Genomic DNA, 25,293 nt, shown 5'->3' with positions numbered 1-25,293 from the left:
CAGAGCATATTCTGACTTTTAGTTAACACATCTGTAAGCAATTTGGCCATCACTGAATTCAACGTTTATCTCAATCGTAATAGACAAGGATAATGACAAATATAGTTTACAATGTTATTAAGTACATCATTTTATTTAATTGTGCGAATAAAAGGAATCGTCTCCCCGTCGGGGAATTGAACCCCGGTCTCCCGCGTGACAGGCGGGGATACTGACCACTATACTAACGAGGACATATTGGCTTCAGTTCAACAGTGCTCACCTCCATGAGGTTAGGGCATGCCTTCAATGAATTCACAGTATTGTAATAGGCAGCTTTGCTTCTTTTGGTTAGGAGAAGCAATCTTTTTTCATAAATGATTACAAATCAGAAATTCCTAGCCAAAAATAATCTGCTTTAATAAGAAATGATTGATTAAAATAAATACCTATTTATCGATCTGTCTATCTATCTTTCTATCTATCTATGTATATGTATATATATATATATATATATATACAATCAGCTCACTTTACCATTTGCAGCTTATAACCATTTACCACCAGGGGTCACTACTAACAAAAAGCATCCACTCCACTTCTAAATCTAGCCCCTAGAGTTGAGCAGAAGCATAAGATTCCCCACTGCTTCATTCCATTTCCATTAGATTATAGATGTAAATTGTTTTTGATGGTATGGTCTGTGCAGATTGAAATATTCAGAGCATATTCTGACTTTTAGTTAACACATCTGTAAGCAATTTGGCCATCACTGAATTCAACGTTTATCTCAATCGTAATAGACAAGGATAATGACAAATATAGTTTACAATGTTATTAAGTACATCTTTTTATTTAATAGTGTGAATAAAAGGAATCGTCTCCCCGTCGGGGAATTGAACCCCGGTCTCCCGCGTGACAGGCGGGGATACTGACCACTATACTAACGAGGACATATTGGCTTCAGTTCAACAGTGCTCACCTCCATGAGGTTAGGGCATGCCCTCAATCAATTCACAGTATTGTAATAGGCAGCTTTGCTTCTTTTGGTTAGGAGAAGCAATCTTTTTTCATAAATGATTACAAATCAGAAATTCCTAGCCAAAAATAATCTGCTTTAATAAGAAATGATTGATTAAAATAAATACCTATTTATCGATCTGTCTATCTATCTTTCTATCTATCTATGTATATGTATATATATATATATATATATATATATACAATCAGCTCACTTTACCATTTGCAGCTTATAACCATTTACCACCAGGGGTCACTACTAACAAAAAGCATCCACTCCACTTCTAAATCTAGCCCCTAGAGTTGAGCAGAAGCATAAGATTCCCCACTGCTTCATTCCATTTCCATTAGATTATAGATGTAAATTGTTTTTGATGGTATGGTCTGTGCAGATTGAAATATTCAGAGCATATTCTGACTTTTAGTTAACACATCTGTAAGCAATTTGGCCATCACTGAATTCAACGTTTATCTCAATCGTAATAGACAAGGATAATGACAAATATAGTTTACAATGTTATTAAGTACATCATTTTATTTAATTGTGTGAATAAAAGGAATCGTCTCCCCGTCGGGGAATTGAACCCCGGTCTCCCGTGTGACAGGCGGGGATACTGACCACTATACTAACGAGGACATATTGGCTTCAGTTCAACAGTGCTCACCTCCATGAGGTTAGGGCATGCCCTCAATCAATTCACAGTATTGTAATAGGCAGCTTTGCTTCTTTTGGTTAGGAGAAGCAATCTTTTTTCATAAATGATTACAAATCAGAAATTCCTAGCCAAAAATAATCTGCTTTAATAAGAAATGATTGATTAAAATAAATACCTATTTATCGATCTGTCTATCTATCTTTCTATCTATCTATGTATATGTATATATATATATATATATATATATATATATATACAATCAGCTCACTTTAACATTTGCAGCTTATAACCATTTACCACCAGGGGTCACTACTAACAAAAAGCATCCACTCCACTTCTAAATCCAGCCCCTAGAGTTGAGCAGAAGCATAAGATTCCCCACTGCTTCATTCCATTTTCCATTAGATTACAGATGTAAATTGTTTTTGATGGTATGGTCTGTGCAGATTGAAATATTCAGAGCATATTCTGACTTTTAGTTAACACATCTGTAAGCAATTTGGCCATCACTGAATTCAACGTTTATCTCAATCGTAATAGAGAAGGATAATGACAAATATAGTTTACAATGTTATTAAGTACATCATTTTATTTAATTGTGTGAATAAAAGGAATCGTCTACCCGTCGGGGAATTGAACCCCGGTCTCCCGCGTGACAGGCGGGGATACTGACCACTATACTAACGAGGACATATTGGCTTCAGTTCAACAGTGCTCACCTCCATGAGGTTAGGGCATGCCCTCAATCAATTCACAGTATTGTAATAGGCAGCTTTGCTTCTTTTGGTTAGGAGAAGCAATCTTTTTTCATAAATGATTACAAATCAGAAATTCCTAGCCAAAAATAATCTGCTTTAATAAGAAATGATTGATTAAAATAAATACCTATTTATCGATCTGTCTATCTATCTTTCTATCTATCTATGTATATGTATATATATATATATATATATATATATATACAATCAGCTCACTTTAACATTTGCAGCTTATAACCATTTACCACCAGGGGTCACTACTAACAAAAAGCATCCACTCCACTTCTAAATCCAGCCCCTAGAGTTGAGCAGAAGCATAAGATTCCCCACTGCTTCATTCCATTTTCCATTAGATTACAGATGTAAATTGTTTTTGATGGTATGGTCTGTGCAGATTGAAATATTCAGAGCATATTCTGACTTTTAGTTAACACATCTGTAAGCAATTTGGCCATCACTGAATTCAACGTTTATCTCAATCGTAATAGAGAAGGATAATGACAAATATAGTTTACAATGTTATTAAGTACATCATTTTATTTAATTGTGTGAATAAAAGGAATCGTCTCCCCGTCGGGGAATTGAACCCCGGTCTCCCGCGTGACAGGCGGGGATACTGACCACTATACTAACGAGGACATATTGGCTTCAGTTCAACAGTGCTCACCTCCATGAGGTTAGGGCATGCCCTCAATCAATTCACAGTATTGTAATAGGCAGCTTTGCTTCCTTTGGTTAGGAGAAGCAATCTTTTTTCATAAATGATTACAAATCAGAAATTCCTAGCCAAAAATAATCTGCTTTAATAAGAAATGATTGATTAAAATAAATACCTATCTATCGATCTGTCTATCTATCTTTCTATCTATCTATGTATATATATATATATATATATATATATATATATATACAATCAGCTCACTTTACCATTTGCAGCTTATAACCATTTACCACCAGGGGTCACTACTAACAAAAAGCATCCACTCCACTTCTAAATCTAGCCCCTAGAGTTGAGCAGAAGCATAAGATTCCCCACTGCTTCATTCCATTTCCATTAGATTATAGATGTAAATTGTTTTTGATGGTATGGTCTGTGCAGATTGAAATATTCAGAGCATATTCTGACTTTTAGTTAACACATCTGTAAGCAATTTGGCCATCACTGAATTCAACGTTTATCTCAATCGTAATAGACAAGGATAATGACAAATATAGTTTACAATGTTATTAAGTACATCATTTTATTTAATTGTGTGAATAAAAGGAATCGTCTCCCCGTCGGGGAATTGAACCCCGGTCTCCCGCGTGACAGGCGGGGATACTGACCACTATACTAACGAGGACATATTGGCTTCAGTTCAACAGTGCTCACCTCCATGAGGTTAGGGCATGCCCTCAATCAATTCACAGTATTGTAATAGGCAGCTTTGCTTCTTTTGGTTAGGAGAAGCAATCTTTTTTCATAAATGATTACAAATCAGAAATTCCTAGCCAAAAATAATCTGCTTTAATAAGAAATGATTGATTAAAATAAATACCTATTTATCGATCTGTCTATCTATCTTTCTATCTATCTATGTATATGTATATATATATATATATATATATATATATATATATATATATATATACAATCAGCTCACTTTAACATTTGCAGCTTATAACCATTTACCACCAGGGGTCACTACTAACAAAAAGCATCCACTCCACTTCTAAATCCAGCCCCTAGAGTTGAGCAGAAGCATAAGATTCCCCACTGCTTCATTCCATTTTCCATTAGATTACAGATGTAAATTGTTTTTGATGGTATGGTCTGTGCAGATTGAAATATTCAGAGCATATTCTGACTTTTAGTTAACACATCTGTAAGCAATTTGGCCATCACTGAATTCAACGTTTATCTCAATCGTAATAGAGAAGGATAATGACAAATATAGTTTACAATGTTATTAAGTACATCATTTTATTTAATTGTGTGAATAAAAGGAATCGTCTACCCGTCGGGGAATTGAACCCCGGTCTCCCGCGTGACAGGCGGGGATACTGACCACTATACTAACGAGGACATATTGGCTTCAGTTCAACAGTGCTCACCTCCATGAGGTTAGGGCATGCCCTCAATCAATTCACAGTATTGTAATAGGCAGCTTTGCTTCCTTTGGTTAGGAGAAGCAATCTTTTTTCATAAATGATTACAAATCAGAAATTCCTAGCCAAAAATAATCTGCTTTAATAAGAAATGATTGATTAAAATAAATACCTATCTATCGATCTGTCTATCTATCTTTCTATCTATCTATGTATATGTATATATATATATATATATATATATACAATCAGCTCACTTTACCATTTGCAGCTTATAACCATTTACCACCAGGGGTCACTACTAACAAAAAGCATCCACTCCACTTCTAAATCTAGCCCCTAGAGTTGAGCAGAAGCATAAGATTCCCCACTGCTTCATTCCATTTCCATTAGATTATAGATGTAAATTGTTTTTGATGGTATGGTCTGTGCAGATTGAAATATTCAGAGCATATTCTGACTTTTAGTTAACACATCTGTAAGCAATTTGGCCATCACTGAATTCAACGTTTATCTCAATCGTAATAGACAAGGATAATGACAAATATAGTTTACAATGTTATTAAGTACATCATTTTATTTAATTGTGTGAATAAAAGGAATCGTCTCCCCGTCGGGGAATTGAACCCCGGTCTCCCGTGTGACAGGCGGGGATACTGACCACTATACTAACGAGGACATATTGGCTTCAGTTCAACAGTGCTCACCTCCATGAGGTTAGGGCATGCCCTCAATCAATTCACAGTATTGTAATAGGCAGCTTTGCTTCTTTTGGTTAGGAGAAGCAATCTTTTTTCATAAATGATTACAAATCAGAAATTCCTAGCCAAAAATAATCTGCTTTAATAAGAAATGATTGATTAAAATAAATACCTATTTATCGATCTGTCTATCTATCTTTCTATCTATCTATGTATATGTATATATATATATATATATATATATATATACAATCAGCTCACTTTAACATTTGCAGCTTATAACCATTTACCACCAGGGGTCACTACTAACAAAAAGCATCCACTCCACTTCTAAATCCAGCCCCTAGAGTTGAGCAGAAGCATAAGATTCCCCACTGCTTCATTCCATTTTCCATTAGATTACAGATGTAAATTGTTTTTGATGGTATGGTCTGTGCAGATTGAAATATTCAGAGCATATTCTGACTTTTAGTTAACACATCTGTAAGCAATTTGGCCATCACTGAATTCAACGTTTATCTCAATCGTAATAGAGAAGGATAATGACAAATATAGTTTACAATGTTATTAAGTACATCATTTTATTTAATTGTGTGAATAAAAGGAATCGTCTCCCCGTCGGGGAATTGAACCCCGGTCTCCCGCGTGACAGGCGGGGATACTGACCACTATACTAACGAGGACATATTGGCTTCAGTTCAACAGTGCTCACCTCCATGAGGTTAGGGCATGCCCTCAATCAATTCACAGTATTGTAATAGGCAGCTTTGCTTCCTTTGGTTAGGAGAAGCAATCTTTTTTCATAAATGATTACAAATCAGAAATTCCTAGCCAAAAATAATCTGCTTTAATAAGAAATGATTGATTAAAATAAATACCTATATATCGATCTGTCTATCTATCTTTCTATCTATCTATGTATATATATATATATATATATATATATATATACAATCAGCTCACTTTACCATTTGCAGCTTATAACCATTTACCACCAGGGGTCACTACTAACAAAAAGCATCCACTCCACTTCTAAATCTAGCCCCTAGAGTTGAGCAGAAGCATAAGATTCCCCACTGCTTCATTCCATTTCCATTAGATTATAGATGTAAATTGTTTTTGATGGTATGGTCTGTGCAGATTGAAATATTCAGAGCATATTCTGACTTTTAGTTAACACATCTGTAAGCAATTTGGCCATCACTGAATTCAACGTTTATCTCAATCGTAATAGACAAGGATAATGACAAATATAGTTTACAATGTTATTAAGTACATCATTTTATTTAATTGTGTGAATAAAAGGAATCGTCTCCCCGTTGGGGAATTGAACCCCGGTCTCCCGCGTGACAGGCGGGGATACTGACCACTATACTAACGAGGACATATTGGCTTCAGTTCAACAGTGCTCACCTCCATGAGGTTAGGGCATGCCCTCAATCAATTCACAGTATTGTAATAGGCAGCTTTGCTTCTTTTGGTTAGGAGAAGCAATCTTTTTTCATAAATGATTACAAATCAGAAATTCCTAGCCAAAAATAATCTGCTTTAATAAGAAATGATTGATTAAAATAAATACCTATTTATCGATCTGTCTATCTATCTTTCTATCTATCTATGTATATGTATATATATATATATATATATATATATATATATATATATATATACAATCAGCTCACTTTAACATTTGCAGCTTATAACCATTTACCACCAGGGGTCACTACTAACAAAAAGCATCCACTCCACTTCTAAATCCAGCCCCTAGAGTTGAGCAGAAGCATAAGATTCCCCACTGCTTCATTCCATTTTCCATTAGATTACAGATGTAAATTGTTTTTGATGGTATGGTCTGTGCAGATTGAAATATTCAGAGCATATTCTGACTTTTAGTTAACACATCTGTAAGCAATTTGGCCATCACTGAATTCAACGTTTATCTCAATCGTAATAGAGAAGGATAATGACAAATATAGTTTACAATGTTATTAAGTACATCATTTTATTTAATTGTGTGAATAAAAGGAATCGTCTACCCGTCGGGGAATTGAACCCCGGTCTCCCGCGTGACAGGCGGGGATACTGACCACTATACTAACGAGGACATATTGGCTTCAGTTCAACAGTGCTCACCTCCATGAGGTTAGGGCATGCCCTCAATCAATTCACAGTATTGTAATAGGCAGCTTTGCTTCTTTTGGTTAGGAGAAGCAATCTTTTTTCATAAATGATTACAAATCAGAAATTCCTAGCCAAAAATAATCTGCTTTAATAAGAAATGATTGATTAAAATAAATACCTATTTATCGATCTGTCTATCTATCTTTCTATCTATCTATGTATATGTATATATATATATATATATATATATATATATATATATATATACAATCAGCTCACTTTAACATTTGCAGCTTATAACCATTTACCACCAGGGGTCACTACTAACAAAAAGCATCCACTCCACTTCTAAATCCAGCCCCTAGAGTTGAGCAGAAGCATAAGATTCCCCACTGCTTCATTCCATTTTCCATTAGATTACAGATGTAAATTGTTTTTGATGGTATGGTCTGTGCAGATTGAAATATTCAGAGCATATTCTGACTTTTAGTTAACACATCTGTAAGCAATTTGGCCATCACTGAATTCAACGTTTATCTCAATCGTAATAGAGAAGGATAATGACAAATATAGTTTACAATGTTATTAAGTACATCATTTTATTTAATTGTGTGAATAAAAGGAATCGTCTCCCCGTCGGGGAATTGAACCCCGGTCTCCCGCGTGACAGGCGGGGATACTGACCACTATACTAACGAGGACATATTAGCTTCAGTTCAACAGTGCTCACCTCCATGAGGTTAGGGCATGCCCTCAATCAATTCACAGTATTGTAATAGGCAGCTTTGCTTCCTTTGGTTAGGAGAAGCAATCTTTTTTCATAAATGATTACAAATCAGAAATTCCTAGCCAAAAATAATCTGCTTTAATAAGAAATGATTGATTAAAATAAATACCTATCTATCGATCTGTCTATCTATCTTTCTATCTATCTATGTATATATATATATATATATATATATATATATACAATCAGCTCACTTTACCATTTGCAGCTTATAACCATTTACCACCAGGGGTCACTACTAACAAAAAGCATCCACTCCACTTCTAAATCTAGCCCCTAGAGTTGAGCAGAAGCATAAGATTCCCCACTGCTTCATTCCATTTCCATTAGATTATAGATGTAAATTGTTTTTGATGGTATGGTCTGTGCAGATTGAAATATTCAGAGCATATTCTGACTTTTAGTTAACACATCTGTAAGCAATTTGGCCATCACTGAATTCAACGTTTATCTCAATCGTAATAGACAAGGATAATGACAAATATAGTTTACAATGTTATTAAGTACATCATTTTATTTAATTGTGTGAATAAAAGGAATCGTCTCCCCGTCGGGGAATTGAACCCCGGTCTCCCGCGTGACAGGCGGGGATACTGACCACTATACTAACGAGGACATATTGGCTTCAGTTCAACAGTGCTCACCTCCATGAGGTTAGGGCATGCCCTCAATCAATTCACAGTATTGTAATAGGCAGCTTTGCTTCTTTTGGTTAGGAGAAGCAATCTTTTTTCATAAATGATTACAAATCAGAAATTCCTAGCCAAAAATAATCTGCTTTAATAAGAAATGATTGATTAAAATAAATACCTATTTATCGATCTGTCTATCTATCTTTCTATCTATCTATGTATATGTATATATATATATATATATATATATATATATATATATATGTATACAATCAGCTCACTTTAACATTTGCAGCTTATAACCATTTACCACCAGGGGTCACTACTAACAAAAAGCATCCACTCCACTTCTAAATCCAGCCCCTAGAGTTGAGCAGAAGCATAAGATTCCCCACTGCTTCATTCCATTTTCCATTAGATTACAGATGTAAATTGTTTTTGATGGTATGGTCTGTGCAGATTGAAATATTCAGAGCATATTCTGACTTTTAGTTAACACATCTGTAAGCAATTTGGCCATCACTGAATTCAACGTTTATCTCAATCGTAATAGAGAAGGATAATGACAAATATAGTTTACAATGTTATTAAGTACATCATTTTATTTAATTGTGTGAATAAAAGGAATCGTCTACCCGTCGGGGAATTGAACCCCGGTCTCCCGCGTGACAGGCGGGGATACTGACCACTATACTAACGAGGACATATTGGCTTCAGTTCAACAGTGCTCACCTCCATGAGGTTAGGGCATGCCCTCAATCAATTCACAGTATTGTAATAGGCAGCTTTGCTTCTTTTGGTTAGGAGAAGCAATCTTTTTTCATAAATGATTACAAATCAGAAATTCCTAGCCAAAAATAATCTGCTTTAATAAGAAATGATTGATTAAAATAAATACCTATTTATCGATCTGTCTATCTATCTTTCTATCTATCTATGTATATGTATATATATATATATATATATATATATATATATATATATATATATATATACAATCAGCTCACTTTAACATTTGCAGCTTATAACCATTTACCACCAGGGGTCACTACTAACAAAAAGCATCCACTCCACTTCTAAATCCAGCCCCTAGAGTTGAGCAGAAGCATAAGATTCCCCACTGCTTCATTCCATTTTCCATTAGATTACAGATGTAAATTGTTTTTGATGGTATGGTCTGTGCAGATTGAAATATTCAGAGCATATTCTGACTTTTAGTTAACACATCTGTAAGCAATTTGGCCATCACTGAATTCAACGTTTATCTCAATCGTAATAGAGAAGGATAATGACAAATATAGTTTACAATGTTATTAAGTACATCATTTTATTTAATTGTGTGAATAAAAGGAATCGTCTCCCCGTCGGGGAATTGAACCCCGGTCTCCCGCGTGACAGGCGGGGATACTGACCACTATACTAACGAGGACATATTGGCTTCAGTTCAACAGTGCTCACCTCCATGAGGTTAGGGCATGCCCTCAATCAATTCACAGTATTGTAATAGGCAGCTTTGCTTCCTTTGGTTAGGAGAAGCAATCTTTTTTCATAAATGATTACAAATCAGAAATTCCTAGCCAAAAATAATCTGCTTTAATAAGAAATGATTGATTAAAATAAATACCTATCTATCGATCTGTCTATCTATCTTTCTATCTATCTATGTATATATATATATATATATATATATATATATATATACAATCAGCTCACTTTACCATTTGCAGCTTATAACCATTTACCACCAGGGGTCACTACTAACAAAAAGCATCCACTCCACTTCTAAATCTAGCCCCTAGAGTTGAGCAGAAGCATAAGATTCCCCACTGCTTCATTCCATTTCCATTAGATTATAGATGTAAATTGTTTTTGATGGTATGGTCTGTGCAGATTGAAATATTCAGAGCATATTCTGACTTTTAGTTAACACATCTGTAAGCAATTTGGCCATCACTGAATTCAACGTTTATCTCAATCGTAATAGACAAGGATAATGACAAATATAGTTTACAATGTTATTAAGTACATCATTTTATTTAATTGTGTGAATAAAAGGAATCGTCTCCCCGTCGGGGAATTGAACCCCGGTCTCCCACGTGACAGGCGGGGATACTGACCACTATACTAACGAGGACATATTGGCTTCAGTTCAACAGTGCTCACCTCCATGAGGTTAGGGCATGCCCTCAATCAATTCACAGTATTGTAATAGGCAGCTTTGCTTCTTTTGGTTAGGAGAAGCAATCTTTTTTCATAAATGATTACAAATCAGAAATTCCTAGCCAAAAATAATCTGCTTTAATAAGAAATGATTGATTAAAATAAATACCTATTTATCGATCTGTCTATCTATCTTTCTATCTATCTATGTATATGTATATATATATATATATATATATATATACAATCAGCTCACTTTACCATTTGCAGCTTATAACCATTTACCACCAGGGGTCACTACTAACAAAAAGCATCCACTCCACTTCTAAATCTAGCCCCTAGAGTTGAGCAGAAGCATAAGATTCCCCACTGCTTCATTCCATTTCCATTAGATTATAGATGTAAATTGTTTTTGATGGTATGGTCTGTGCAGATTGAAATATTCAGAGCATATTCTGACTTTTAGTTAACACATCTGTAAGCAATTTGGCCATCACTGAATTCAACGTTTATCTCAATCGTAATAGACAAGGATAATGACAAATATAGTTTACAATGTTATTAAGTACATCATTTTATTTAATTGTGTGAATAAAAGGAATCGTCTCCCCGTCGGGGAATTGAACCCCGGTCTCCCGTGTGACAGGCGGGGATACTGACCACTATACTAACGAGGACATATTGGCTTCAGTTCAACAGTGCTCACCTCCATGAGGTTAGGGCATGCCCTCAATCAATTCACAGTATTGTAATAGGCAGCTTTGCTTCTTTTGGTTAGGAGAAGCAATCTTTTTTCATAAATGATTACAAATCAGAAATTCCTAGCCAAAAATAATCTGCTTTAATAAGAAATGATTGATTAAAATAAATACCTATTTATCGATCTGTCTATCTATCTTTCTATCTATCTATGTATATGTATATATATATATATATATATATATATACAATCAGCTCACTTTACCATTTGCAGCTTATAACCATTTACCACCAGGGGTCACTACTAACAAAAAGCATCCACTCCACTTCTAAATCTAGCCCCTAGAGTTGAGCAGAAGCATAAGATTCCCCACTGCTTCATTCCATTTCCATTAGATTATAGATGTAAATTGTTTTTGATGGTATGGTCTGTGCAGATTGAAATATTCAGAGCATATTCTGACTTTTAGTTAACACATCTGTAAGCAATTTGGCCATCACTGAATTCAACGTTTATCTCAATCGTAATAGACAAGGATAATGACAAATATAGTTTACAATGTTATTAAGTACATCATTTTATTTAATTGTGTGAATAAAAGGAATCGTCTCCCCGTCGGGGAATTGAACCCCGGTCTCCCGTGCGACAGGCGGGGATACTGACCACTATACTAACGAGGACATATTGGCTTCAGTTCAACAGTGCTCACCTCCATGAGGTTAGGGCATGCCCTCAATCAATTCACAGTATTGTAATAGGCAGCTTTGCTTCTTTTGGTTAGGAGAAGCAATCTTTTTTCATAAATGATTACAAATCAGAAATTCCTAGCCAAAAATAATCTGCTTTAATAAGAAATGATTGATTAAAATAAATACCTATCTATCGATCTGTCTATCTATCTTTCTATCTATCTATGTATATGTATATATATATATATATATATATACAATCAGGTCACTTTACCATTTGCAGCTTATAACCACTTACCACCAGGGGTCACTACTAACAAAAAGCATCCACTCCACTTCTAAATCTAGCCCCTAGAGTTGAGCAGAAGCATAAGATTCCCCACTGCTTCATTCCATTTTCCATTAGATTATAGATGTAAATTGTTTTTGATGGTATGGTCTGTGCAGATTGAAATATTCAGAGCATATTCTGACTTTTAGTTAACACATCTGTAAGCAATTTGTCCATCACTGAATTCAACGTTTATCTCAATCGTAATAGACAAGGATAATGACAAATATAGTTTACAATGTTATTAAGTACATCATTTTATTTAATTGTGCGAATAAAAGGAATCGTCTCCCCGTCGGGGAATTGAACCCCGGTCTCCCGCGTGACAGGCGGGGATACTGACCACTATACTAACGAGGACATATTGGCTTCAGTTCAACAGTGCTCACCTCCATGAGGTTAGGGCATGCCCTCAATCAATTCACAGTATTGTAATAGGCAGCTTTGCTTCTTTTGGTTAGGAGAAGCAATCTTTTTTCATAAATGATTACAAATCAGAAATTCCTAGCCAAAAATAATCTGCTTTAATAAGAAATGATTGATTAAAATAAATACCTATCTATCGATCTGTCTATCTATCTTTCTATCTATCTATGTATATGTATATATATATATATATATATATATACAATCAGCTCACTTTACCATTTGCAGCTTATAACCACTTACCACCAGGGGTCACTACTAACAAAAAGCATCCACTCCACTTCTAAATCTAGCCCCTAGAGTTGAGCAGAAGCATAAGATTCCCCACTGCTTCATTCCATTTTCCATTAGATTATAGATGTAAATTGTTTTTGATGGTATGGTCTGTGCAGATTGAAATATTCAGAGCATATTCTGACTTTTAGTTAACACATCTGTAAGCAATTTGGCCATCACTGAATTCAACGTTTATCTCAATCGTAATAGACAAGGATAATGACAAATATAGTTTACAATGTTATTAAGTACATCATTTTATTTAATTGTGCGAATAAAAGGAATCGTCTCCCCGTCGGGGAATTGAACCCCGGTCTCCCGCGTGACAGGCGGGGATACTGACCACTATACTAACGAGGACATATTGGCTTCAGTTCAACAGTGCTCACCTCCATGAGGTTAGGGCATGCCTTCAATGAATTCACAGTATTGTAATAGGCAGCTTTGCTTCTTTTGGTTAGGAGAAGCAATCTTTTTTCATAAATGATTACAAATCAGAAATTCCTAGCCAAAAATAATCTGCTTTAATAAGAAATGATTGATTAAAATAAATACCTATTTATCGATCTGTCTATCTATCTTTCTATCTATCTATGTATATGTATATATATATATATATATATATACAATCAGCTCACTTTACCATTTGCAGCTTATAACCATTTACCACCAGGGGTCACTACTAACAAAAAGCATCCACTCCACTTCTAAATCTAGCCCCTAGAGTTGAGCAGAAGCATAAGATTCCCCACTGCTTCATTCCATTTCCATTAGATTATAGATGTAAATTGTTTTTGATGGTATGGTCTGTGCAGATTGAAATATTCAGAGCATATTCTGACTTTTAGTTAACACATCTGTAAGCAATTTGGCCATCACTGAATTCAACGTTTATCTCAATCGTAATAGACAAGGATAATGACAAATATAGTTTACAATGTTATTAAGTACATCTTTTTATTTAATAGTGTGAATAAAAGGAATCGTCTCCCCGTCGGGGAATTGAACCCCGGTCTCCCGCGTGACAGGCGGGGATACTGACCACTATACTAACGAGGACATATTGGCTTCAGTTCAACAGTGCTCACCTCCATGAGGTTAGGGCATGCCCTCAATCAATTCACAGTATTGTAATAGGCAGCTTTGCTTCTTTTGGTTAGGAGAAGCAATCTTTTTTCATAAATGATTACAAATCAGAAATTCCTAGCCAAAAATAATCTGCTTTAATAAGAAATGATTGATTAAAATAAATACCTATTTATCGATCTGTCTATCTATCTTTCTATCTATCTATGTATATGTATATATATATATATATATATATATATACAATCAGCTCACTTTACCATTTGCAGCTTATAACCATTTACCACCAGGGGTCACTACTAACAAAAAGCATCCACTCCACTTCTAAATCTAGCCCCTAGAGTTGAGCAGAAGCATAAGATTCCCCACTGCTTCATTCCATTTCCATTAGATTATAGATGTAAATTGTTTTTGATGGTATGGTCTGTGCAGATTGAAATATTCAGAGCATATTCTGACTTTTAGTTAACACATCTGTAAGCAATTTGGCCATCACTGAATTCAACGTTTATCTCAATCGTAATAGACAAGGATAATGACAAATATAGTTTACAATGTTATTAAGTACATCATTTTATTTAATTGTGTGAATAAAAGGAATCGTCTCCCCGTCGGGGAATTGAACCCCGGTCTCCCGTGTGACAGGCGGGGATACTGACCACTATACTAACGAGGACATATTGGCTTCAGTTCAACAGTGCTCACCTCCATGAGGTTAGGGCATGCCCTCAATCAATTCACAGTATTGTAATAGGCAGCTTTGCTTCTTTTGGTTAGGAGAAGCAATCTTTTTTCATAAATGATTACAAATCAGAAATTCCTAGCCAAAAATAATCTGCTTTAATAAGAAATGATTGATTAAAATAAATACCTATTTATCGATCTGTCTATCTATCTTTCTATCTATCTATGTATATGTATATATATATATATATATATATATATATACAATCAGCTCACTTTACCATTTGCAGCTTATAACCATTTACCACCAGGGGTCACTACTAACAAAAAGCATCCACTCCACTTCTAAATCTAGCCCCTAGAGTTGAGCAGAAGCATAAGATTCCCCACTGCTTCATTCCATTTCCATTAGATTATAGATGTAAATTGTTTTTGATGGTATGGTCTGTGCAGATTGAAATATTCAGAGCATATTCTGACTTTTAGTTAACACATCTGTAAGCAATTTGGCCATCACTGAATTCAACGTTTATCTCAATCGTAATAGACAAGGATAATGACAAATATAGTTTACAATGTTATTAAGTACATCATTTTATTTAATTGTGTGAATAAAAGGAATCGTCTCCCCGTCGGGGAATTGAACCCCGGTCTCCCGTGTGACAGGCGGGGATACTGACCACTATACTAACGAGGACATATTGGCTTCAGTTCAACAGTGCTCACCTCCATGAGGTTAGGGCATGCCCTCAATCAATTCACAGTATTGTAATAGGCAGCTTTGCTTCTTTTGGTTAGGAGAAGCAATCTTTTTTCATAAATGATTACAAATCAGAAATTCCTAGCCAAAAATAATCTGCTTTAATAAGAAATGATTGATTAAAATAAATACCTATCTATCGATCTGTCTATCTATCTTTCTATCTATCTATGTATATGTATATATATATATATATATATATACAATCAGCTCACTTTACCATTTGCAGCTTATAACCACTTACCACCAGGGGTCACTACTAACAAAAAGCATCCACTCCACTTCTAAATCTAGCCCCTAGAGTTGAGCAGAAGCATAAGATTCCCCACTGCTTCATTCCATTTTCCATTAGATTATAGATGTAAATTGTTTTTGATGGTATGGTCTGTGCAGATTGAAATATTCAGAGCATATTCTGACTTTTAGTTAACACATCTGTAAGCAATTTGTCCATCACTGAATTCAACGTTTATCTCAATCGTAATAGACAAGGATAATGACAAATATAGTTTACAATGTTATTAAGTACATCATTTTATTTAATTGTGCGAATAAAAGGAATCGTCTCCCCGTCGGGGAATTGAACCCCGGTCTCCCGCGTGACAGGCGGGGATACTGACCACTATACTAACGAGGACATATTGGCTTCAGTTCAACAGTGCTCACCTCCATGAGGTTAGGGCATGCCCTCAATCAATTCACAGTATTGTAATAGGCAGCTTTGCTTCTTTTGGTTAGGAGAAGCAATCTTTTTTCATAAATGATTACAAATCAGAAATTCCTAGCCAAAAATAATCTGCTTTAATAAGAAATGATTGATTAAAATAAATACCTATCTATCGATCTGTCTATCTATCTTTCTATCTATCTATGTATATGTATATATATATATATATATATATATACAATCAGCTCACTTTACCATTTGCAGCTTATAACCACTTACCACCAGGGGTCACTACTAACAAAAAGCATCCACTCCACTTCTAAATCTAGCCCCTAGAGTTGAGCAGAAGCATAAGATTCCCCACTGCTTCATTCCATTTTCCATTAGATTATAGATGTAAATTGTTTTTGATGGTATGGTCTGTGCAGATTGAAATATTCAGAGCATATTCTGACTTTTAGTTAACACATCTGTAAGCAATTTGGCCATCACTGAATTCAACGTTTATCTCAATCGTAATAGACAAGGATAATGACAAATATAGTTTACAATGTTATTAAGTACATCATTTTATTTAATTGTGCGAATAAAAGGAATCGTCTCCCCGTCGGGGAATTGAACCCCGGTCTCCCGCGTGACAGGCGGGGATACTGACCACTATACTAACTAGGACATATTGGCTTCAGTTCAACAGTGCTCACCTCCATGAGGTTAGGGCATGCCTTCAATGAATTCACAGTATTGTAATAGGCAGCTTTGCTTCTTTTGGTTAGGAGAAGCAATCTTTTTTCATAAATGATTACAAATCAGAAATTCCTAGCCAAAAATAATCTGCTTTAATAAGAAATGATTTATTAAAATAAATACCTATTTATCGATCTGTCTATCTATCTTTCTATCTATCTATGTATATGTATATATATATATATATATATATACAATCAGCTCACTTTACCATTTGCAGCTTATAACCATTTACCACCAGGGGTCACTACTAACAAAAAGCATCCACTCCACTTCTAAATCTAGCCCCTAGAGTTGAGCAGAAGCATAAGATTCCCCACTGCTTCATTCCATTTCCATTAGATTATAGATGTAAATTGTTTTTGATGGTATGGTCTGTGCAGATTGAAATATTCAGAGCATATTCTGACTTTTAGTTAACACATCTGTAAGCAATTTGGCCATCACTGAATTCAACGTTTATCTCAATCGTAATAGACAAGGATAATGACAAATATAGTTTACAATGTTATTAAGTACATCATTTTATTTAATTGTGTGAATAAAAGGAATCGTCTCCCCGTCGGGGAATTGAACCCCGGTCTCCCACGTGACAGGCGGGGATACTGACCACTATACTAACGAGGACATATTGGCTTCAGTTCAACAGTGCTCACCTCCATGAGGTTAGGGCATGCCCTCAATCAATTCACAGTATTGTAATAGGCAGCTTTGCTTCTTTTGGTTAGGAGAAGCAATCTTTTTTCATAAATGATTACAAATCAGAAATTCCTAGCCAAAAATAATCTGCTTTAATAAGAAATGATTGATTAAAATAAATACCTATTTATCGATCTGTCTATCTATCTTTCTATCTATCTATGTATATGTATATATATATATATATATATATACAATCAGCTCACTTTACCATTTGCAGCTTATAACCACTTACCACCAGGGGTCACTACTAACAAAAAGCATCCACTCCACTTCTAAATCTAGCCCCTAGAGTTGAGCAGAAGCATAAGATTCCCCACTGCTTCATTCCATTTTCCATTAGATTATAGATGTAAATTGTTTTTGATGGTATGGTCTGTGCAGATTGAAATATTCAGAGCATATTCTGACTTTTAGTTAACACATCTGTAAGCAATTTGTCCATCACTGAATTCAACGTTTATCTCAATCGTAATAGACAAGGATAATGACAAATATAGTTTACAATGTTATTAAGTACATCATTTTATTTAATTGTGCGAATAAAAGGAATCGTCTCCCCGTCGGGGAATTGAACCCCGGTCTCCCGCGTGACAGGCGGGGATACTGACCACTATACTAACGAGGACATATTGGCTTCAGTTCAACAGTGCTCACCTCCATGAGGTTAGGGCATGCCCTCAATCAATTCACAGTATTGTAATAGGCAGCTTTGCTTCTTTTGGTTAGGAGAAGCAATCTTTTTTCATAAATGATTACAAATCAGAAATTCCTAGCCAAAAATAATCTGCTTTAATAAGAAATGATTGATTAAAATAAATACCTATCTATCGATCTGTCTATCTATCTTTCTATCTATCTATGTATATGTATATATATATATATATATATATATACAATCAGCTCACTTTACCATTTGCAGCTTATAACCACTTACCACCAGGGGTCACTACTAACAAAAAGCATCCACTCCACTTCTAAATCTAGCCCCTAGAGTTGAGCAGAAGCATAAGATTCCCCACTGCTTCATTCCATTTTCCATTAGATTATAGATGTAAATTGTTTTTGATGGTATGGTCTGTGCAGATTGAAATATTCAGAGCATATTCTGACTTTTAGTTAACACATCTGTAAGCAATTTGGCCATCACTGAATTCAACGTTTATCTCAATCGTAATAGACAAGGATAATGACAAATATAGTTTACAATGTTATTAAGTACATCATTTTATTTAATTGTGCGAATAAAAGGAATCGTCTCCCCGTCGGGGAATTGAACCCCGGTCTCCCGCGTGACAGGCGGGGATACTGACCACTATACTAACGAGGACATATTGGCTTCAGTTCAACAGTGCTCACCTCCATGAGGTTAGGGCATGCCTTCAATGAATTCACAGTATTGTAATAGGCAGCTTTGCTTCTTTTGGTTAGGAGAAGCAATCTTTTTTCATAAATGATTACAAATCAGAAATTCCTAGCCAAAAATAATCTGCTTTAATAAGAAATGATTTATTAAAATAAATACCTATTTATCGATCTGTCTATCTATCTTTCTATCTATCTATGTATATGTATATATATATATATATATATATACAATCAGCTCACTTTACCATTTGCAGCTTATAACCATTTACCACCAGGGGTCACTACTAACAAAAAGCATCCACTCCACTTCTAAATCTAGCCCCTAGAGTTGAGCAGAAGCATAAGATTCCCCACTGCTTCATTCCATTTCCATTAGATTATAGATGTAAATTGTTTTTGATGGTATGGTCTGTGCAGATTGAAATATTCAGAGCATATTCTGACTTTTAGTTAACACATCTGTAAGCAATTTGGCCATCACTGAATTCAACGTTTATCTCAATCGTAATAGACAAGGATAATGACAAATATAGTTTACAATGTTATTAAGTACATCATTTTATTTAATTGTGTGAATAAAAGGAATCGTCTCCCCGTCGGGGAATTGAACCCCGGTCTCCCACGTGACAGGCGGGGATACTGACCACTATACTAACGAGGACATATTGGCTTCAGTTCAACAGTGCTCACCTCCATGAGGTTAGGGCATGCCCTCAATCAATTCACAGTATTGTAATAGGCAGCTTTGCTTCTTTTGGTTAGGAGAAGCAATCTTTTTTCATAAATGATTACAAATCAGAAATTCCTAGCCAAAAATAATCTGCTTTAATAAGAAATGATTGATTAAAATAAATACCTATTTATCGATCTGTCTATCTATCTTTCTATCTATCTATGTATATGTATATATATATATATATATATATATATACAATCAGCTCACTTTACCATTTGCAGCTTATAACCATTTACCACCAGGGGTCACTACTAACAAAAAGCATCCACTCCACTTCTAAATCTAGCCCCTAGAGTTGAGCAGAAGCATAAGATTCCCCACTGCTTCATTCCATTTCCATTAGATTATAGATGTAAATTGTTTTTGATGGTATGGTCTGTGCAGATTGAAATATTCAGAGCATATTCTGACTTTTAGTTAACACATCTGTAAGCAATTTGGCCATCACTGAATTCAACGTTTATCTCAATCGTAATAGACAAGGATAATGACAAATATAGTTTACAATGTTATTAAGTACATCATTTTATTTAATTGTGTGAATAAAAGGAATCGTCTCCCCGTCGGGGAATTGAACCCCGGTCTCCCGTGTGACAGGCGGGGATACTGACCACTATACTAACGAGGACATATTGGCTTCAGTTCAACAGTGCTCACCTCCATGAGGTTAGGGCATGCCCTCAATCAATTCACAGTATTGTAATAGGCAGCTTTGCTTCTTTTGGTTAGGAGAAGCAATCTTTTTTCATAAATGATTACAAATCAGAAATTCCTAGCCAAAAATAATCTGCTTTAATAAGAAATGATTGATTAAAATAAATACCTATTTATCGATCTGTCTATCTATCTTTCTATCTATCTATGTATATGTATATATATATATATATATATATACAATCAGCTCACTTTACCATTTGCAGCTTATAACCACTTACCACCAGGGGTCACTACTAACAAAAAGCATCCACTCCACTTCTAAATCTAGCCCCTAGAGTTGAGCAGAAGCATAAGATTCCCCACTGCTTCATTCCATTTTCCATTAGATTATAGATGTAAATTGTTTTTGATGGTATGGTCTGTGCAGATTGAAATATTCAGAGCATATTCTGACTTTTAGTTAACACATCTGTAAGCAATTTGTCCATCACTGAATTCAACGTTTATCTCAATCGTAATAGACAAGGATAATGACAAATATAGTTTACAATGTTATTAAGTACATCATTTTATTTAATTGTGCGAATAAAAGGAATCGTCTCCCCGTCGGGGAATTGAACCCCGGTCTCCCGCGTGACAGGCGGGGATACTGACCACTATACTAACGAGGACATATTGGCTTCAGTTCAACAGTGCTCACCTCCATGAGGTTAGGGCATGCCCTCAATCAATTCACAGTATTGTAATAGGCAGCTTTGCTTCTTTTGGTTAGGAGAAGCAATCTTTTTTCATAAATGATTACAAATCAGAAATTCCTAGCCAAAAATAATCTGCTTTAATAAGAAATGATTGATTAAAATAAATACCTATCTATCGATCTGTCTATCTATCTTTCTATCTATCTATGTATATGTATATATATATATATATATATATATACAATCAGCTCACTTTACCATTTGCAGCTTATAACCACTTACCACCAGGGGTCACTACTAACAAAAAGCATCCACTCCACTTCTAAATCTAGCCCCTAGAGTTGAGCAGAAGCATAAGATTCCCCACTGCTTCATTCCATTTTCCATTAGATTATAGATGTAAATTGTTTTTGATGGTATGGTCTGTGCAGATTGAAATATTCAGAGCATATTCTGACTTTTAGTTAACACATCTGTAAGCAATTTGGCCATCACTGAATTCAACGTTTATCTCAATCGTAATAGACAAGGATAATGACAAATATAGTTTACAATGTTATTAAGTACATCATTTTATTTAATTGTGCGAATAAAAGGAATCGTCTCCCCGTCGGGGAATTGAACCCCGGTCTCCCGCGTGACAGGCGGGGATACTGACCACTATACTAACGAGGACATATTGGCTTCAGTTCAACAGTGCTCACCTCCATGAGGTTAGGGCATGCCTTCAATGAATTCACAGTATTGTAATAGGCAGCTTTGCTTCTTTTGGTTAGGAGAAGCAATCTTTTTTCATAAATGATTACAAATCAGAAATTCCTAGCCAAAAATAATCTGCTTTAATAAGAAATGATTTATTAAAATAAATACCTATTTATCGATCTGTCTATCTATCTTTCTATCTATCTATGTATATGTATATATATATATATATATATATACAATCAGCTCACTTTACCATTTGCAGCTTATAACCATTTACCACCAGGGGTCACTACTAACAAAAAGCATCCACTCCACTTCTAAATCTAGCCCCTAGAGTTGAGCAGAAGCATAAGATTCCCCACTGCTTCATTCCATTTCCATTAGATTATAGATGTAAATTGTTTTTGATGGTATGGTCTGTGCAGATTGAAATATTCAGAGCATATTCTGACTTTTAGTTAACACATCTGTAAGCAATTTGGCCATCACTGAATTCAACGTTTATCTCAATCGTAATAGACAAGGATAATGACAAATATAGTTTACAATGTTATTAAGTACATCATTTTATTTAATTGTGTGAATAAAAGGAATCGTCTCCCCGTCGGGGAATTGAACCCCGGTCTCCCACGTGACAGGCGGGGATACTGACCACTATACTAACGAGGACATATTGGCTTCAGTTCAACAGTGCTCACCTCCATGAGGTTAGGGCATGCCCTCAATCAATTCACAGTATTGTAATAGGCAGCTTTGCTTCTTTTGGTTAGGAGAAGCAATCTTTTTTCATAAATGATTACAAATCAGAAATTCCTAGCCAAAAATAATCTGCTTTAATAAGAAATGATTGATTAAAATAAATACCTATTTATCGATCTGTCTATCTATCTTTCTATCTATCTATGTATATGTATATATATATATATATATATATATATACAATCAGCTCACTTTACCATTTGCAGCTTATAACCATTTACCACCAGGGGTCACTACTAACAAAAAGCATCCACTCCACTTCTAAATCTAGCCCCTAGAGTTGAGCAGAAGCATAAGATTCCCCACTGCTTCATTCCATTTCCATTAGATTATAGATGTAAATTGTTTTTGATGGTATGGTCTGTGCAGATTGAAATATTCAGAGCATATTCTGACTTTTAGTTAACACATCTGTAAGCAATTTGGCCATCACTGAATTCAACGTTTATCTCAATCGTAATAGACAAGGATAATGACAAATATAGTTTACAATGTTATTAAGTACATCATTTTATTTAATTGTGTGAATAAAAGGAATCGTCTCCCCGTCGGGGAATTGAACCCCGGTCTCCCGTGTGACAGGCGGGGATACTGACCACTATACTAACGAGGACATATTGGCTTCAGTTCAACAGTGCTCACCTCCATGAGGTTAGGGCATGCCCTCAATCAATTCACAGTATTGTAATAGGCAGCTTTGCTTCTTTTGGTTAGGAGAAGCAATCTTTTTTCATAAATGATTACAAATCAGAAATTCCTAGCCAAAAATAATCTGCTTTAATAAGAAATGATTGATTAAAATAAATACCTATTTATCGATCTGTCTATCTATCTTTCTATCTATCTATGTATATGTATATATATATATATATATATATATATACAATCAGCTCACTTTACCATTTGCAGCTTATAACCATTTACCACCAGGGGTCACTACTAACAAAAAGCATCCACTCCACTTCTAAATCTAGCCCCTAGAGTTGAGCAGAAGCATAAGATTCCCCACTGCTTCATTCCATTTCCATTAGATTATAGATGTAAATTGTTTTTGATGGTATGGTCTGTGCAGATTGAAATATTCAGAGCATATTCTGACTTTTAGTTAACACATCTGTAAGCAATTTGGCCATCACTGAATTCAACGTTTATCTCAATCGTAATAGACAAGGATAATGACAAATATAGTTTACAATGTTATTAAGTACATCATTTTATTTAATTGTGTGAATAAAAGGAATCGTCTCCCCGTCGGGGAATTGAACCCCGGTCTCCCGTGCGACAGGCGGGGATACTGACCACTATACTAACGAGGACATATTGGCTTCAGTTCAACAGTGCTCACCTCCATGAGGTTAGGGCATGCCCTCAATCAATTCACAGTATTGTAATAGGCAGCTTTGCTTCTTTTGGTTAGGAGAAGCAATCTTTTTTCATAAATGATTACAAATCAGAAATTCCTAGCCAAAAATAATCTGCTTTAATAAGAAATGATTGATTAAAATAAATACCTATCTATCGATCTGTCTATCTATCTTTCTATCTATCTATGTATATGTATATATATATATATATATATATACAATCAGGTCACTTTACCATTTGCAGCTTATAACCACTTACCACCAGGGGTCACTACTAACAAAAAGCATCCACTCCACTTCTAAATCTAGCCCCTAGAGTTGAGCAGAAGCATAAGATTCCCCACTGCTTCATTCCATTTTCCATTAGATTATAGATGTAAATTGTTTTTGATGGTATGGTCTGTGCAGATTGAAATATTCAGAGCATATTCTGACTTTTAGTTAACACATCTGTAAGCAATTTGTCCATCACTGAATTCAACGTTTATCTCAATCGTAATAGACAAGGATAATGACAAATATAGTTTACAATGTTATTAAGTACATCATTTTATTTAATTGTGCGAATAAAAGGAATCGTCTCCCCGTCGGGGAATTGAACCCCGGTCTCCCGCGTGACAGGCGGGGATACTGACCACTATACTAACGAGGACATATTGGCTTCAGTTCAACAGTGCTCACCTCCATGAGGTTAGGGCATGCCCTCAATCAATTCACAGTATTGTAATAGGCAGCTTTGCTTCTTTTGGTTAGGAGAAGCAATCTTTTTTCATAAATGATTACAAATCAGAAATTCCTAGCCAAAAATAATCTGCTTTAATAAGAAATGATTGATTAAAATAAATACCTATCTATCGATCTGTCTATCTATCTTTCTATCTATCTATGTATATGTATATATATATATATATATATATATACAATCAGCTCACTTTACCATTTGCAGCTTATAACCACTTACCACCAGGGGTCACTACTAACAAAAAGCATCCACTCCACTTCTAAATCTAGCCCCTAGAGTTGAGCAGAAGCATAAGATTCC

The 25,293-nt window shown here is 35.1% G+C and overlaps 17 non-coding genes across 17 annotated transcripts; all 17 read right to left on the bottom strand.

Annotated features, from left to right (window-relative positions):
* Positions 1–161: 161 nt before the first annotated feature.
* On the bottom strand, positions 162–233 carry TRNAD-GUC (transfer RNA aspartic acid (anticodon GUC)). The gene has a single exon. It is a non-coding gene; the product is annotated as a tRNA-Asp (tRNA).
* Positions 234–860: 627 nt separating this feature from the next.
* On the bottom strand, positions 861–932 carry TRNAD-GUC (transfer RNA aspartic acid (anticodon GUC)). Its single transcript has one exon. It is a non-coding gene; the product is annotated as a tRNA-Asp (tRNA).
* Positions 933–2,979: 2,047 nt separating this feature from the next.
* TRNAD-GUC (transfer RNA aspartic acid (anticodon GUC)) lies at positions 2,980–3,051 on the bottom strand. Its single transcript has one exon. It is a non-coding gene; the product is annotated as a tRNA-Asp (tRNA).
* Positions 3,052–3,684: 633 nt separating this feature from the next.
* On the bottom strand, positions 3,685–3,756 carry TRNAD-GUC (transfer RNA aspartic acid (anticodon GUC)). The gene has a single exon. It is a non-coding gene; the product is annotated as a tRNA-Asp (tRNA).
* A 2,057-nt stretch (positions 3,757–5,813) lies between these two features.
* Positions 5,814–5,885, bottom strand: TRNAD-GUC (transfer RNA aspartic acid (anticodon GUC)). Its single transcript has one exon. It is a non-coding gene; the product is annotated as a tRNA-Asp (tRNA).
* A 2,067-nt stretch (positions 5,886–7,952) lies between these two features.
* TRNAD-GUC (transfer RNA aspartic acid (anticodon GUC)) lies at positions 7,953–8,024 on the bottom strand. The gene has a single exon. It is a non-coding gene; the product is annotated as a tRNA-Asp (tRNA).
* A 629-nt stretch (positions 8,025–8,653) lies between these two features.
* Positions 8,654–8,725, bottom strand: TRNAD-GUC (transfer RNA aspartic acid (anticodon GUC)). The gene has a single exon. It is a non-coding gene; the product is annotated as a tRNA-Asp (tRNA).
* Positions 8,726–10,099: 1,374 nt separating this feature from the next.
* On the bottom strand, positions 10,100–10,171 carry TRNAD-GUC (transfer RNA aspartic acid (anticodon GUC)). Its single transcript has one exon. It is a non-coding gene; the product is annotated as a tRNA-Asp (tRNA).
* A 2,739-nt stretch (positions 10,172–12,910) lies between these two features.
* On the bottom strand, positions 12,911–12,982 carry TRNAD-GUC (transfer RNA aspartic acid (anticodon GUC)). Its single transcript has one exon. It is a non-coding gene; the product is annotated as a tRNA-Asp (tRNA).
* A 630-nt stretch (positions 12,983–13,612) lies between these two features.
* TRNAD-GUC (transfer RNA aspartic acid (anticodon GUC)) lies at positions 13,613–13,684 on the bottom strand. Its single transcript has one exon. It is a non-coding gene; the product is annotated as a tRNA-Asp (tRNA).
* A 627-nt stretch (positions 13,685–14,311) lies between these two features.
* TRNAD-GUC (transfer RNA aspartic acid (anticodon GUC)) lies at positions 14,312–14,383 on the bottom strand. Its single transcript has one exon. It is a non-coding gene; the product is annotated as a tRNA-Asp (tRNA).
* Positions 14,384–16,419: 2,036 nt separating this feature from the next.
* TRNAD-GUC (transfer RNA aspartic acid (anticodon GUC)) lies at positions 16,420–16,491 on the bottom strand. Its single transcript has one exon. It is a non-coding gene; the product is annotated as a tRNA-Asp (tRNA).
* Positions 16,492–18,520: 2,029 nt separating this feature from the next.
* TRNAD-GUC (transfer RNA aspartic acid (anticodon GUC)) lies at positions 18,521–18,592 on the bottom strand. Its single transcript has one exon. It is a non-coding gene; the product is annotated as a tRNA-Asp (tRNA).
* Positions 18,593–19,222: 630 nt separating this feature from the next.
* Positions 19,223–19,294, bottom strand: TRNAD-GUC (transfer RNA aspartic acid (anticodon GUC)). Its single transcript has one exon. It is a non-coding gene; the product is annotated as a tRNA-Asp (tRNA).
* A 2,030-nt stretch (positions 19,295–21,324) lies between these two features.
* Positions 21,325–21,396, bottom strand: TRNAD-GUC (transfer RNA aspartic acid (anticodon GUC)). Its single transcript has one exon. It is a non-coding gene; the product is annotated as a tRNA-Asp (tRNA).
* Positions 21,397–22,026: 630 nt separating this feature from the next.
* On the bottom strand, positions 22,027–22,098 carry TRNAD-GUC (transfer RNA aspartic acid (anticodon GUC)). Its single transcript has one exon. It is a non-coding gene; the product is annotated as a tRNA-Asp (tRNA).
* A 2,733-nt stretch (positions 22,099–24,831) lies between these two features.
* On the bottom strand, positions 24,832–24,903 carry TRNAD-GUC (transfer RNA aspartic acid (anticodon GUC)). The gene has a single exon. It is a non-coding gene; the product is annotated as a tRNA-Asp (tRNA).
* Between the last annotated feature and the right edge of the window lie 390 nt (positions 24,904–25,293).

Source organism: Triturus cristatus, chromosome 4_1 (genome assembly GCF_964204655.1).
Source record: "Triturus cristatus chromosome 4_1, aTriCri1.1, whole genome shotgun sequence".
In the NCBI taxonomy this organism is placed as follows: domain Eukaryota; kingdom Metazoa; phylum Chordata; class Amphibia; order Caudata; family Salamandridae; genus Triturus; species Triturus cristatus.
This window is presented reverse-complemented; position numbering and strand designations above follow the sequence as displayed.